The sequence below is a fragment of the Mixophyes fleayi genome, unplaced genomic scaffold, assembly GCF_038048845.1.
Source record: "Mixophyes fleayi isolate aMixFle1 unplaced genomic scaffold, aMixFle1.hap1 Scaffold_612, whole genome shotgun sequence".
NCBI classification, from domain to species: domain Eukaryota; kingdom Metazoa; phylum Chordata; class Amphibia; order Anura; family Limnodynastidae; genus Mixophyes; species Mixophyes fleayi.
Genome location: NW_027448314.1, coordinates 41,725 through 52,331, shown reverse-complemented (window position 1 = coordinate 52,331; position 10,607 = coordinate 41,725). Strand labels below are relative to the sequence as shown.

Genomic DNA, 10,607 nt, shown 5'->3' with positions numbered 1-10,607 from the left:
TCTTTTAATTTTCAGCATTGGGAAGCTTGTGCCAGAGTTTGTTGCTTAATCCATATTCATGCATTGAAATAGAATTTGGGAATCTTTAAAGAGCTGGCTAATGAATTTGGCTTATATGCTTGGTAGGATTGCTTTGTGGCGACACCAGTGGGATTTGAGGCCATGAGCTCTGCTTTACAAGAGCAATGCTCTGACCAATAATCATTGGAGCCCTCATTCGTAATGTGGAAGGTATTTTATCTTGCAAGGAAAATATATGAGGAAATGTAGATGATAAAAATGTAATGGAATAGGAGATGGAAATCAGAAGTACGATTGAAGACCTTATTTCCAAGGAAGGCTGCAACCTGAATTGTGGTTTGTTACAAAGGGGTAATTATGTTGTGAGCGCTCGAGATTTCCGTGGTGGAAATTGAAACTGAGGTGTGAAGTGAGTGTTTATCCAATTTTTAGGATGTTTTGTTACCTTTAAATTAGTATGAGGATATATAGAAGAAAGATAAAATGTAACCTTACTGTCAGGAGTGGGATTTGAACCCACGCCTCCAGGAGAGACTGCGACCTGAACGCAGCGCCTTAGACCGCTCGGCCATCCTGACATACAAAAGTTCAGGTTTTCGAAAAGTTGAATATAACAAAAAAGACAGCATATAGCTCTGCTGTTTATGTTGCTGTTAAGACTTTTGATTTAAAGTATGGGTACAAATTGATTTTACAATCATTTGCACAGAAATATGTTCCTACTTGGCTAAATGACAGACATCTTGTACAAATAACATCGAAAAAGCTTTTTTAGTCATAGTTTAGCTTTTTCTAATTTGAATTTCCAATTGAATTTGGTATTTGATGTACTTTTTTTCCCAATTCTTACAATGTCATGGGTTAAGACAGTATAGTTTTCTTTTAATTTTCAGCATTGGGAAGCTTGTGCCAGAGTTTGTTGCTTAATCCATATTCATGCACCATTGAAATAGAATTTGGGAATCTTTAAAGAGCTGGCTAATGAATTTGGCTTATATGCTTGGTAGGATTGCTTTGTGGTGACACCAGTGGGATTTGAGGCCATGAGCTCTGCTTTACAAGAGCAATGCTCTGACCAATAATCATTGGAGCCCTCATTCGTAATGTGGAAGGTATTTTATCTTGCAAGGAAAATATATGAGGAAATGTAGATGATAAAAATGTAATGGAATAGGAGATGGAAATCAGAAGTACGATTGAAGACCTTATTTCCAAGGAAGGCTGCAACCTGAATTGTGGTTTGTTTCAAAGGGGTAATTATGTTGTGAGCGCTCGAGATTTCCGTGGTGGAAATTGAAACTGAGGTGTGAAGTGAGTGTTTGTCCAATTTTTAGGATGTTTTGTTACCTTTAAATTAGTATGAGGATATATAGAAGAAAGATAAAATGTAACCTTACTGTCAGGAGTGGGATTTGAACCCACGCCTCCAGGAGAGACTGCGACCTGAACGCAGCGCCTTAGACCGCTCGGCCATCCTGACATACAAAAGCTTAGGTTTTCGAAAAGTTGAATATAACAAAAAAGACAGCATATAGCTCTGCTGTTTATGTTGCTGTTAAGACTTTTGATTTAAAGTATGGGTACAAATTGATTTTACAATCATTTGCACAGAAATATGTTCCTACTTGGCTAAATGACAGACATCTTGTACAAATAACATCGAAAAAGCTTTTTTAGTCATAGTTTAGCTTTTTCCAATTTGAATTTCCAATTGAATTTGGTATATGATGTACTTTTTTTCCCAATTCTTACAATGTCATGGGTTAAGACAGTATAGTTTTCTTTTAATTTTCAGCATTGGGAAGCTTGTGCCAGAGTTTGTTGCTTAATCCATATTCATGCACCATTGAAATAGAATTTGGGAATCTTTAAAGAGCTGGCTAATGAATTTGGCTTATATGCTTGGTAGGATTGCTTTGTGGCGACACCAGTGGGATTTGAGGCCATGAGCTCTGCTTTACAAGAGCAATGCTCTGACCAATAATCATTGGAGCCCTCATTCGTAATGTGGAAGGTATTTTATCTTGCAAGGAAAATATATGAGGAAATGTAGATGATAAAAATGTAATGGAATAGGAGATGGAAATCAGAAGTACGATTGAAGACCTTATTTCCAAGGAAGGCTGCAACCTGAATTGTGGTTTGTTACAAAGGGGTAATTATGTTGTGAGCGCTCGAGATTTCCGTGGTGGAAATTGAAACTGAGGTGTGAAGTGAGTGTTTGTCCAATTTTTAGGATGTTTTGTTACCTTTAAATTAGTATGAGGATATATAGAAGAAAGATAAAATGTAACCTTACTGTCAGGAGTGGGATTTGAACCCACGCCTCCAGGAGAGACTGCGACCGCAGCGCCTTAGAACGCTCGGCCATCCTGACATACAAAAGCTTAGGTTTTCGAAAAGTTGAATATAACAAAAAAGACAGCATATAGCTCTGCTGTTTATGTTGCTGTTAAGACTTTTGATTTAAAGTATGGGTACAAATTGATTTTACAATCATTTGCACAGAAATATGTTCCTACTTGGCTAAATGACAGACATCTTGTACAAATAACATCGAAAAAGCTTTTTTAGTCATAGTTTAGCTTTTTCCAATTTGAATTTCCAATTGAATTTGGTATTTGATGTACTTTTTTTCCCAATTCTTACAATGTCATGGGTTAAGACAGTATAGTTTTCTTTTAATTTTCAGCATTGGGAAGTTTGTGCCAGAGTTTGTTGCTTAATCCATATTCATGCACCATTGAAATAGAATTTGGGAATCTTTAAAGAGCTGGCTAATGAATTTGGCTTATATGCTTGGTAGGATTGCTTTGTGGCGACACCAGTGGGATTTGAGGCCATGAGCTCTGCTTTACAAGAGCAATGCTCTGACCAATAATCATTGGAGCCCTCATTCGTAATGTGGAAGGTATTTTATCTTGCAAGGAAAATATATGAGGAAATGTAGATGATAAAAATGTAATGGAATAGGAGATGGAAATCAGAAGTACGATTGAAGACCTTATTTCCAAGGAAGGCTGCAACCTGAATTGTGGTTTGTTACAAAGGGGTAATTATGTTGTGAGCGTTCGAGATTTCCGTGGTGGAAATTGAAACTGAGGTGTGAAGTGAGTGTTTATCCAATTTTTAGGATGTTTTGTTACCTTTAAATTAGTATGAGGATATATAGAAGAAAGATAAAATGTAACCTTACTGTCAGGAGTGGGATTTGAACCCACGCCTCCAGGAGAGACTGCGACCTGAACGCAGCGCCTTAGACCGCTCGGCCATCCTGACATACAAAAGTTCAGGTTTTCGAAAAGTTGAATATAACAAAAAAGACAGCATATAGCTCTGCTGTTTATGTTGCTGTTAAGACTTTTGATTTAAAGTATGGGTACAAATTGATTTTACAATCATTTGCACAGAAATATGTTCCTACTTGGCTAAATGACAGACATCTTGTACAAATAACATCGAAAAAGCTTTTTTAGTCATAGTTTACCTTTTTCTAATTTGAATTTCCAATTGAATTTGGTATTTGATGTACTTTTTTTTCCCAATTCTTACAATGTCATGGGTTAAGACAGTATAGTTTTCTTTTAATTTTCAGCATTGGGAAGCTTGTGCCAGAGTTTGTTGCTTAATCCATATTCATGCACCATTGAAATAGAATTTGGGAATCTTTAAAGAGCTGGCTAATGAATTTGGCTTATATGCTTGGTAGGATTGCTTTGTGGCGACACCAGTGGGATTTGAGGCCATGAGCTCTGCTTTACAAGAGCAATGCTCTGACCAATAATCATTGGAGCCCTCATTCGTAATGTGGAAGGTATTTTATCTTGCAAGGAAAATATATGAGGAAATGTAGATGATAAAAATGTAATGGAATAGGAGATGGAAATCAGAAGTACGATTGAAGACCTTATTTCCAAGGAAGGCTGCAACCTGAATTGTGGTTTGTTACAAAGGGGTAATTATGTTGTGAGCGCTCGAGATTTCCGTGGTGGAAATTGAAACTGAGGTGTGAAGTGAGTGTTTGTCCAATTTTTAGGATGTTTTGTTACCTTTAAATTAGTATGAGGATATATAGAAGAAAGATAAAATGTAACCTTACTGTCAGGAGTGGGATTTGAACCCACGCCTCCAGGAGAGACTGCGACCTGAACGCAGCGCCTTAGACCGCTCGGCCATCCTGACATACAAAAGCTTAGGTTTTCGAAAAGTTGAATATAACAAAAAAGACAGCATATAGCTCTGCTGTTTATGTTGCTGTTAAGACTTTTGATTTAAAGTATGGGTACAAATTGATTTTACAATCATTTGCACAGAAATATGTTCCTACTTGGCTAAATGACAGACATCTTGTACAAATAACATCGAAAAAGCTTTTTTAGTCATAGTTTAGCTTTTTCTAATTTGAATTTCCAATTGAATTTGGTATTTGATGTACTTTTTTTCCCAATTCTTACAATGTAATGGGTTAAGACAGTATAGTTTTCTTTTAATTTTCAGCATTGGGAAGCTTGTGCCAGAGTTTGTTGCTTAATCCATATTCATGCACCATTGAAATAGAATTTGGGAATCTTTAAAGAGCTGGCTAATGAATTTGGCTTATATGCTTGGTAGGATTGCTTTGTGGCGACACCAGTGGGATTTGAGGCCATGAGCTCTGCTTTACAAGAGCAATGCTCTGACCAATAATCATTGGAGCCCTCATTCGTAATGTGGAAGGTATTTTATCTTGCAAGGAAAATATATGAGGAAATGTAGATGATAAAAATGTAATGGAATGGTAAAATATAATTGCCCCCCTAAAGATTCTCATGAGCTCAAGTGGGAGGAGGACATGGGGGAGTCACTCTCTCCTGGAGAATGGGTTAAGATTCGCCTGAATCTCTCTAAGACCTCTATTTGCATCAAGATCAGCGAAAACAGTCACAAGATCTTTTACCGCTGGTATCTGGTCCCTCACCGTCTTCATATGATATACCCAGACTCCTCATCGCTATGCTGGCGCCAATGCGGTCGGGAAGGTACCCTGTCTCACATATGGTGGCACTGTCCAAAACTACTTCCTTTCTGGAAGTCGGTCCATCGGTTAATTTTTGATATCACTCAGATCTCCCTTCCGCCATCTCTGTCGTATTCCTTACTTCCGCGCTCTATTCCCAAGATATCAAAACCAACTCAGAAACTCATCACACATATACTCAGTGCTGCTAGATGCCAAATTGCTCTATTTTGGAAAAATCCGAGCCCTCCCTCTCTGCCATCGGTTATTAACCGCACATGGCAGGTCTACCATATGGAATATATGACTAGCATTCTCCGCCATACCCCCGTTCAATTTAACAAGGTCTGGAGTCCTTGGACTGAGTATTACGGAGCCTCCTCCCCTCTCGCATTTTAAGGCCCTCAAGCCCCTACTATCATTCCTAAACCGTGTCATGGTTCTCCACCTTCTCCTCATTTCACTTTTCCTTGCTTTGGCTAGTGATTCCCCCCGTCCCTCTCACCCCTATTCTTTCTTCTCTCTTTCCCCTCCCTTCTCTCCTCTCTAAATCTACTTTTGCTTCTTCATATCATTAATAATATACTGTTTATATTTCGTGGAAACTTTGTTGCAGCTATCTGTCACCTGTATTGCCTGTTTCCCTTTTTGTCTGTTTGGAAAAACTCAATAAAATATCTTTTCAAAAAAAAAAAAAAAAATGTAATGGAATAGGAGATGGAAATCAGAAGTACGATTGAAGACCTTATTTCCAAGGAAGGCTGCAACCTGAATTGTGGTTTGTTACAAAGGGGTAATTATGTTGTGAGCGCTCGAGATTTCCGTGGTGGAAATTGAAACTGAGGTGTGAAGTGAGTGTTTGTCCAATTTTTAGGATGTTTTGTTACCTTTAAATTAGTATGAGGATATATAGAAGAAAGATAAAATGTAACCTTACTGTCAGGAGTGGGATTTGAACCCACGCCTCCAGGAGAGACTGCGACCTGAACGCAGTGCCTTTGAACGCTCGGCCATCCTGACATACAAAAGCTTAGGTTTTCGAAAAGTTGAATATAACAAAAAAGACAGCATATAGCTCTGCTGTTTATGTTGCTGTTAAGACTTTTGATTTAAAGTATGGGTACAAATTGATTTTACAATCATTTGCACAGAAATATGTTCCTACTTGGCTAAATGACAGACATCTTGTACAAATAACATCGAAAAAGCTTTTTTAGTCATAGTTTACCTTTTTCTAATTTGAATTTCCAATTGAATTTGGTATTTGATGTACTTTTTTTTCCCAATTCTTACAATGTCATGGGTTAAGACAGTATAGTTTTCTTTTAATTTTCAGCATTGGGAAGCTTGTGCCAGAGTTTGTTGCTTAATCCATATTCATGCATTGAAATAGAATTTGGGAATCTTTAAAGAGCTGGCTAATGAATTTGGCTTATATGCTTGGTAGGATTGCTTTGTGGCGACACCAGTGGGATTTGAGGCCATGAGCTCTGCTTTACAAGAGCAATGCTCTGACCAATAATCATTGGAGCCCTCATTCGTAATGTGGAAGGTATTTTATCTTGCAAGGAAAATATATGAGGAAATGTAGATGATAAAAATGTAATGGAATAGGAGATGGAAATCAGAAGTACGATTGAAGACCTTATTTCCAAGGAAGGCTGCAACCTGAATTGTGGTTTGTTACAAAGGGGTAATTATGTTGTGAGCGCTCGAGATTTCCGTGGTGGAAATTGAAACTGAGGTGTGAAGTGAGTGTTTATCCAATTTTTAGGATGTTTTGTTACCTTTAAATTAGTATGAGGATATATAGAAGAAAGATAAAATGTAACCTTACTGTCAGGAGTGGGATTTGAACCCACGCCTCCAGGAGAGACTGCGACCTGAACGCAGCGCCTTAGACCGCTCGGCCATCCTGACATACAAAAGTTCAGGTTTTCGAAAAGTTGAATATAACAAAAAAGACAGCATATAGCTCTGCTGTTTATGTTGCTGTTAAGACTTTTGATTTAAAGTATGGGTACAAATTGATTTTACAATCATTTGCACAGAAATATGTTCCTACTTGGCTAAATGACAGACATCTTGTACAAATAACATCGAAAAAGCTTTTTTAGTCATAGTTTACCTTTTTCTAATTTGAATTTCCAATTGAATTTGGTATTTGATGTACTTTTTTTCCCAATTCTTACAATGTCATGGGTTAAGACAGTATAGTTTTCTTTTAATTTTCAGCATTGGGAAGCTTGTGCCAGAGTTTGTTGCTTAATCCATATTCATGCATTGAAATAGAATTTGGGAATCTTTAAAGAGCTGGCTAATGAATTTGGCTTATATGCTTGGTAGGATTGCTTTGTGGCGACACCAGTGGGATTTGAGGCCATGAGCTCTGCTTTACAAGAGCAATGCTCTGACCAATAATCATTGGAGCCCTCATTCGTAATGTGGAAGGTATTTTATCTTGCAAGGAAAATATATGAGGAAATGTAGATGATAAAAATGTAATGGAATAGGAGATGGAAATCAGAAGTACGATTGAAGACCTTATTTCCAAGGAAGGCTGCAACCTGAATTGTGGTTTGTTACAAAGGGGTAATTATGTTGTGAGCGCTCGAGATTTCCGTGGTGGAAATTGAAACTGAGGTGTGAAGTGAGTGTTTGTCCAATTTTTAGGATGTTTTGTTACCTTTAAATTAGTATGAGGATATATAGAAGAAAGATAAAATGTAACCTTACTGTCAGGAGTGGGATTTGAACCCACGCCTCCAGGAGAGACTGCGACCTGAACGCAGCGCCTTAGACCGCTCGGCCATCCTGACATACAAAAGCTTAGGTTTTCGAAAAGTTGAATATAACAAAAAAGACAGCATATAGCTCTGCTGTTTATGTTGCTGTTAAGACTTTTGATTTAAAGTATAGGTACAAATTGATTTTACAATCATTTGCACAAAAATATGTTCCTACTTGGCTAAATGACAGACATCTTGTACAAATAACATCGAAAAAGCTTTTTTAGTCATAGTTTACCTTTTTCTAATTTGAATTTCCAATTGAATTTGGTATTTGATGTACTTTTTTTCCCAATTCTTACAATGTCATGGGTTAAGACAGTATAGTTTTCTTTTAATTTTCAGCATTGGGAAGCTTGTGCCAGAGTTTGTTGCTTAATCCATATTCATGCACCATTGAAATAGAATTTGGGAATCTTTAAAGAGCTGGCTAATGAATTTGGCTTATATGCTTGGTAGGATTGCTTTGTGGCGACACCAGTGGGATTTGAGGCCATGAGCTCTGCTTTACAAGAGCAATGCTCTGACCAATAATCATTGGAGCCCTCATTCGTAATGTGGAAGGTATTTTATCTTGCAAGGAAAATATATGAGGAAATGTAGATGATAAAAATGTAATGGAATAGGAGATGGAAATCAGAAGTACGATTGAAGACCTTATTTCCAAGGAAGGCTGCAACCTGAATTGTGGTTTGTTACAAAGGGGTAATTATGTTGTGAGCGCTCGAGATTTCCGTGGTGGAAATTGAAACTGAGGTGTGAAGTGAGTGTTTGTCCAATTTTTAGGATGTTTTGTTACCTTTAAATTAGTATGAGGATATATAGAAGAAAGATAAAATGTAACCTTACTGTCAGGAGTGGGATTTGAACCCACGCCTCCAGGAGAGACTGCGACCTGAACGCAGCGCCTTAGACCGCTCGGCCATCCTGACATACAAAAGTTCAGGTTTTCGAAAAGTTGAATATAACAAAAAAGACAGCATATAGCTCTGCTGTTTATGTTGCTGTTAAGACTTTTGATTTAAAGTATGGGTACAAATTGATTTTACAATCATTTGCACAGAAATATGTTCCTACTTGGCTAAATGACAGACATCTTGTACAAATAACATCGAAAAAGCTTTTTTAGTCATAGTTTACCTTTTTCTAATTTGAATTTCCAATTGAATTTGGTATTTGATGTACTTTTTTTCCCAATTCTTACAATGTCATGGGTTAAGACAGTATAGTTTTCTTTTAATTTTCAGCATTGGGAAGCTTGTGCCAGAGTTTGTTGCTTAATCCATATTCATGCATTGAAATAGAATTTGGGAATCTTTAAAGAGCTGGCTAATGAATTTGGCTTATATGCTTGGTAGGATTGCTTTGTGGCGACACCAGTGGGATTTGAGGCCATGAGCTCTGCTTTACAAGAGCAATGCTCTGACCAATAATCATTGGAGCCCTCATTCGTAATGTGGAAGGTATTTTATCTTGCAAGGAAAATATATGAGGAAATGTAGATGATAAAAATGTAATGGAATAGGAGATGGAAATCAGAAGTACGATTGAAGACCTTATTTCCAAGGAAGGCTGCAACCTGAATTGTGGTTTGTTACAAAGGGGTAATTATGTTGTGAGCGCTCGAGATTTCCGTGGTGGAAATTGAAACTGAGGTGTGAAGTGAGTGTTTGTCCAATTTTTAGGATGTTTTGTTACCTTTAAATTAGTATGAGGATATATAGAAGAAAGATAAAATGTAACCTTACTGTCAGGAGTGGGATTTGAACCCACGCCTCCAGGAGAGACTGCGACCTGAACGCAGCGCCTTAGACCGCTCGGCCATCCTGACATACAAAAGTTCAGGTTTTCGAAAAGTTGAATATAACAAAAAAGACAGCATATAGCTCTGCTGTTTATGTTGCTGTTAAGACTTTTGATTTAAAGTATGGGTACAAATTGATTTTACAATCATTTGCACAGAAATATGTTCCTACTTGGCTAAATGACAGACATCTTGTACAAATAACATCGAAAAAGCTTTTTTAGTCATAGTTTACCTTTTTCTAATTTGAATTTCCAATTGAATTTGGTATTTGATGTACTTTTTTTCCCAATTCTTACAATGTCATGGGTTAAGACAGTATAGTTTTCTTTTAATTTTCAGCATTGGGAAGCTTGTGCCAGAGTTTGTTGCTTAATCCATATTCATGCATTGAAATAGAATTTGGGAATCTTTAAAGAGCTGGCTAATGAATTTGGCTTATATGCTTGGTAGGATTGCTTTGTGGCGACACCAGTGGGATTTGAGGCCATGAGCTCTGCTTTACAAGAGCAATGCTCTGACCAATAATCATTGGAGCCCTCATTCGTAATGTGGAAGGTATTTTATCTTGCAAGGAAAATATATGAGGAAATGTAGATGATAAAAATGTAATGGAATAGGAGATGGAAATCAGAAGTACGATTGAAGACCTTATTTCCAAGGAAGGCTGCAACCTGAATTGTGGTTTGTTACAAAGGGGTAATTATGTTGTGAGCGCTCGAGATTTCCGTGGTGGAAATTGAAACTGAGGTGTGAAGTGAGTGTTTGTCCAATTTTTAGGATGTTTTGTTACCTTTAAATTAGTATGAGGATATATAGAAGAAAGATAAAATGTAACCTTACTGTCAGGAGTGGGATTTGAACCCACGCCTCCAGGAGAGACTGCGACCTGAACGCAGCGCCTTAGACCGCTCGGCCATCCTGACATACAAAAGTTCAGGTTTTCGAAAAGTTGAATATAACAAAAAAGACAGCATATAGCTCTGCTGTTTATGTT

The 10,607-nt window shown here is 37.5% G+C and overlaps 9 non-coding genes across 9 annotated transcripts; all 9 read right to left on the bottom strand.

Annotated features, from left to right (window-relative positions):
• Nucleotides 1-516: 516 nt before the first annotated feature.
• TRNAL-CAG (transfer RNA leucine (anticodon CAG)) lies at nt 517-599 on the bottom strand. Its single transcript has one exon. It is a non-coding gene; the product is annotated as a tRNA-Leu (tRNA).
• An 819-nt stretch (nt 600-1,418) lies between these two features.
• TRNAL-CAG (transfer RNA leucine (anticodon CAG)) lies at nt 1,419-1,501 on the bottom strand. Its single transcript has one exon. It is a non-coding gene; the product is annotated as a tRNA-Leu (tRNA).
• A 1,716-nt stretch (nt 1,502-3,217) lies between these two features.
• On the bottom strand, nt 3,218-3,300 carry TRNAL-CAG (transfer RNA leucine (anticodon CAG)). The gene has a single exon. It is a non-coding gene; the product is annotated as a tRNA-Leu (tRNA).
• Nucleotides 3,301-4,120: 820 nt separating this feature from the next.
• Nucleotides 4,121-4,203, bottom strand: TRNAL-CAG (transfer RNA leucine (anticodon CAG)). Its single transcript has one exon. It is a non-coding gene; the product is annotated as a tRNA-Leu (tRNA).
• Nucleotides 4,204-6,854: 2,651 nt separating this feature from the next.
• TRNAL-CAG (transfer RNA leucine (anticodon CAG)) lies at nt 6,855-6,937 on the bottom strand. Its single transcript has one exon. It is a non-coding gene; the product is annotated as a tRNA-Leu (tRNA).
• Nucleotides 6,938-7,753: 816 nt separating this feature from the next.
• On the bottom strand, nt 7,754-7,836 carry TRNAL-CAG (transfer RNA leucine (anticodon CAG)). The gene has a single exon. It is a non-coding gene; the product is annotated as a tRNA-Leu (tRNA).
• An 819-nt stretch (nt 7,837-8,655) lies between these two features.
• TRNAL-CAG (transfer RNA leucine (anticodon CAG)) lies at nt 8,656-8,738 on the bottom strand. The gene has a single exon. It is a non-coding gene; the product is annotated as a tRNA-Leu (tRNA).
• Nucleotides 8,739-9,554: 816 nt separating this feature from the next.
• TRNAL-CAG (transfer RNA leucine (anticodon CAG)) lies at nt 9,555-9,637 on the bottom strand. The gene has a single exon. It is a non-coding gene; the product is annotated as a tRNA-Leu (tRNA).
• An 816-nt stretch (nt 9,638-10,453) lies between these two features.
• On the bottom strand, nt 10,454-10,536 carry TRNAL-CAG (transfer RNA leucine (anticodon CAG)). Its single transcript has one exon. It is a non-coding gene; the product is annotated as a tRNA-Leu (tRNA).
• Between the last annotated feature and the right edge of the window lie 71 nt (nt 10,537-10,607).